This window comes from Nannospalax galili, unplaced genomic scaffold, assembly GCF_000622305.1.
Source record: "Nannospalax galili isolate Female #2095 unplaced genomic scaffold, S.galili_v1.0 scaffold448, whole genome shotgun sequence".
In the NCBI taxonomy this organism is placed as follows: Eukaryota; Metazoa; Chordata; class Mammalia; order Rodentia; family Spalacidae; genus Nannospalax; species Nannospalax galili.
Genome location: NW_008359324.1, coordinates 2,297,997 through 2,302,999, shown reverse-complemented (window position 1 = coordinate 2,302,999; position 5,003 = coordinate 2,297,997).

Genomic DNA, 5,003 nt, shown 5'->3' with positions numbered 1-5,003 from the left:
ATATATGGGGGAAACAGCGTTCTTTATTTGGTACCTGAATTCAAGTGGGCCAGGTGCCTGGAAGGCAGTGAGTAGGACTTTGAACAGCTGCTAGGGGAGAATGACTATGCGTAAGAGGCACAAGTTTGCTCCCTGGGTTGCTCAGTCACATGAGGTGTATGGACAGATGGTAATGAGGGCTTGGGAGTCAAAATCTGAGAATCATTGAGAGACAGACACATGGTCCTGCATATGTGGCTGGAGGAGTTTTCAGGAGTCTGGAGTCAAGAGGAATCAAGAGAAATGCACAAGGCAGGTGACAAGAATATTGTACTAGAAATGGAACTGGGAAAATATTTAGGAAAAGGATGGCAACTTTATTCTTTAGGTGCATACACATTTCTGATAATAATATCGTTTTATTCAATTGATCCCTAGGTCATTTATTCAATGACTTCCTACAGTTTTTAGCTTAAAGTCCAATTCATCTGATTTACGTATTTTATATTTATTTATTATGTGTTTTATATTTATGCATTTTGTATTTTGTCTGATTTTTTTTCCTGATCATTATTGGTTTCTATATTTGTAGATATACTTTTTCTTCCTATTATTTCATCTTTAATCCTGTAGTGGTTTGAATGAGAATGACCCACATAGACTCCAAGTATTTGGACATTTTTCCCCAGTTGGTGGTGCTATTTTGGGAGGTCTTAGAAAGTGTTGTCATGCTGGAGGAAGCAGGTCACTGGGTCCAGGCTTAGAGAGTTCTTAAGCCTTGCTGGATCTTGAGTTGTTCTCTTGCTTCCTGTGCCTGCTTGACAATGTGAGAGCTTAGCTTCTGCTCCACCTCCAACAACCTCTGCCACCATGCCTTCCTGCTGTGATTGACTGACTCTTTCCCCTTTGGAATCATAAGCTAACTAAACTCTTCTTTTTATAAGCTCCCTTGGTGATGGAGTTTCTATCACAGCAACCAAAAAGTTACTTATACAAATTCATATTTGTCTTCACTAATGAAATGAACCAAAGAAAATAGACCAAATAGACATCACAAGTAGATCATTTTTAAGAAAAAAATTCCATCTAAATTGTAACATTTAGTTTATTTATACTTCAGATTAATGTTTACAGGTAAAGATTCACTCATATTGTTAGATACTTCTCTTCTGAAAATCCTTTCTTCCTTTTGTGCTCATTTTGGGGGCCAGTCATTTACTATATCAATTAGGTTTGATTCATTTTATTTTCTTGTGGAATTTGTACTTTTGTATATAGGACTCCTATAAATATCTGCAGCACTAGTGTATTAGTTACTTATGTGTTGCTGTCATAAAATATCATGACCAGAAGAAAATTAAGGAAAAAAGTTTATCTTTGCATATAGCTCTAAAGAGTTAGAGTCCAGAATGGCTGGGATGGGATGGCAGTAGGAGCAGGAAGTTAAATGATCATATATCTTTATCCACAATGGAAGTAGAAAGAATGAGGAAAAAGTGGATCAAGGCTATAAATACTAAAAACCCACCCTGAATGATGTGCTTCCTCCAGCAAGATTTTACACCCTAAAAGTTCCATAACCATCAACAAACTAGGGACCAAGTGTTAAATACATGAACCTATGATGGATATTTATCCTTTAAACCACTATAGCTTGTATTATGGAAACAAATTCTTCCATTTATTGTTCTTGTCTTAGAAAAAAATCAATATTTCTCCAATATTTCTGAAAGTCAGCTGAATTCTTGGGTAGAAGTTATTTTCTTTCAGAATGTGATTCCTTTTCCTTATACATTATAGTGGTTTTGACAAATAATCTACACGGTCTAATGTGGATCCCTTTAAATATGACTTGGCACTTTCAAAGTTTTAATATGTTTCCATTTTCTTATGCATTTGGGAGTCTGACAATAATATGTCTCTGTGAGGATAACTTCTGATTATCACTCTTTGAGGTCCTCCAGTCTCCCTGCACTTCAGTGTCTAGATATCCCTCAAGATTAGTGGTTTCCAAATATCATTTTTTAGCAGATCTTTGAGCTATTTCCCTTTCCCTTGTTTTTGAATGTCCCCAAAATACAAGCGTTCATTTAATGGTGTCTCCAAACTCTTCAAGGCTCTCTTCATTCCTTTCTTTATTTGTTCTACTTTCTTTATTTTCTCTGAACTGAATATTTTAAATGATAGATTTTTGACATATTTTTGGATAGCCTTTCTTCTTGATCTAGTCAATTGCTGAGGCTATCAACAGTATTTCTTATTTGATTTGATGAATTTTTCATTTCCATGATTGATGTTTTTTTAAGGCATTTTGACTTTTCATATGAATATTTAAATTCAAATTATAAATTGTTTTCTGCTATTTCATTAAATTGTGTTTTCTCATATTCACTCAATTTTATTATATATAATCTTTTACATTATTTCTGCAGTATTTCACCAGTATTTTTTGTTTGAAGTCTATTGCTAGATAATTATTATATCTTATGAAAGTGTCATTTTCTATTTTTAAAAACTTACCTTTGTAACTCTATTCTGAAATATGAAATCACACATATCTACTACATCTATAATTTTTTTCATAGTAAACATTCTTATGTCTTGTGGCATCTGTTGTTACATAGAATATTTTGGGGGGTTATACTTTCTTTCTAGAACATCTGTCTATGAAGTAACCATGAATTTACACACAAAATATCACCAACATTTTGAAATTTCTCATGTACATTTAAAAACTTTTTATTTATTTTTTTATTTTATGCATATGAGTGTACTGCCTGCACATATGCAATTGAAAACATGTCATACAATGCCTGTGGAGGTCAGTAGAGGGGATCAGATACCCTGTTGTTATGGATGTCGTTAACCTCCATTTCAGTACTTGGAAGGGAACTCAAGTTGTCTGCAAGAGCAAACAGTGATCTTAGCCACTGAGACATCTCTCTAACCCCTTTCATGTACATTTAAACTCAATTTTTCATCCACCTTTATACTCAGTATCCAAAATTAAATAAGGAGTTCCATTTTCTCACTTCTTCCTTGTCACCAGGACTGTTCTGCACGTTTTCTAAAGCACCATTTCCAGTTAACTGTAGGTACAAGTTTGCAGTCTCTTTCCCTACTCTGTCCTTTCACCTTTGTTCTTACAGTTCAGTTCAGTTCTATTGCACTGTGTTGAAAAGCTGGTATGGTTGAAAACATCCTTACTCCAGTGTCTCCTTTCAGACCCATGCTCATGATGATGCTAAAGTAAACTGATTATAAACAAACTATATTCACATTATTCCAGAGTTGAAAATGACAGATTTCAGCTTTGGGACAAAAGTTAGCTAGTTAACATAATTTACAGTTATGAAGTTCTCCATACTCTGATCTCTACCTCCATATATAGGCCTGTCTCTGTTTCAGAATGGCAATGATGACTATTATTCACACTAAAAATCCAGGTTCCAACAGACTTGATGCACATCAATTCTCATGAGAATCCTTGTTCTGTGTAGCAATCATGAAGTCTAAGCAGCCCCATGAAGAAGCTTACAAAGTGGAGAAGCAAGAACTCTAGAGGGCAGCCCAGCTGAGCTCCCACTGGGTCCCAGCTCGAACTGCTATGAATGATGACTATGAGCAAAAAGGCCATCACTGCCACCCTACCCTGCCTCCATAATCCTAAAAAGAAATTGTCATAAGAATTATTTATCAAATACTCTGATTGAAAATCAAAGCACATGCTTAACCAGCATATTGTGTGTGTGTGTGTGTGTGTGTGTGTGTTTGTACTTACAGCACAGCTGATGCATCATGGAGGAAGCATTGCACCTCTTTTGTTACGGGATGTTATACATTAACATTCTTTTAAGGCAACTAAAGCTACTTATGCTGATTTATCTGTAGCTGCTAGTATGATTTCATTGACTGCCACAGACAAAGTCACAAAGTTTCATTCTGTTTAGTTTATGATTAAAGAAAGCGCATGGAGGAAGCACGATCACTGAAGTTTTAGACATGCTGCAACAAGTAGTGCTTTCAGGATATGTTTAACCTGCGACTTCCATTTTAATTTTTCTTTGACAACATCTGTTAAGTATCAAAATTGCTAGGTTTGGTTATTGTATTGATTGTAGATAAAGTATCCTTCCAGTAAAAAATAATGTGGAAGGATAGAGTTGAATTCCTATCTGTTTCCTTCTTATGAAGTAAATGCTGCTATCCTCATTCAGAAGTGAAGATAATTGAAGTTCAAGGAGGTTCCAGAGAAAACCGAGGTTCAATTTCAATCATGAATGACTTCGAAGTCCTTATTCTTACTGATCCTCTATTGGATCTTAGATGCATGGTCCTTGAAATTAGATAATAATATCTATCAGAGTACACAGAAGATGTTACTGAGTTATCATGGGATGAAAAGTAGAACACAGAGTGATGTTACCAATATTTCATAGAATATTACTACAAAAAATGGGTAGTATGCAAAATTATCATCACCTACGTACCTGTTAGAAATGTAAATGAGGTTTACATTCTTGAATACTGTAACAAATATGAGCAAGATCTTTCATGCAGTTTCAGCATGTTGTACAGAAAATTTAATGCATTAGAGTTTTAAAAATCAAAGACTTACAATTGTTGAAAAGAAGGAATATCTACTTAGGATGATATCAAATTTTCACACAAGCAAAGCAAAGGAATATACTGTTTGGTGTTTTGAAGTTATTATAAATGAAAATTAGGCATCCTGATTTTCAGATAAAGTAATGCACAATCAGGCACCATGAAGGAGGCATGTCCAGTGATCCTAGCATTTTGGGAGGCTGAAGCAGGAGGATAAAAAATTTGAGGTCACCTGGGTTTCAAATAGAGACTTAAATGAAAATAAAAATGGCAACTCAGTGATATTTTCACTGTCAATAAGCATAAAAGTTCTTCAGAAAAAAGAACAGAACTGCATATACACATATAAAATCATCTAAACAGTGAAATGGCAATTGCTCTTGGAAGGCGGTATTCAGAGAACTGAATTTCACTCA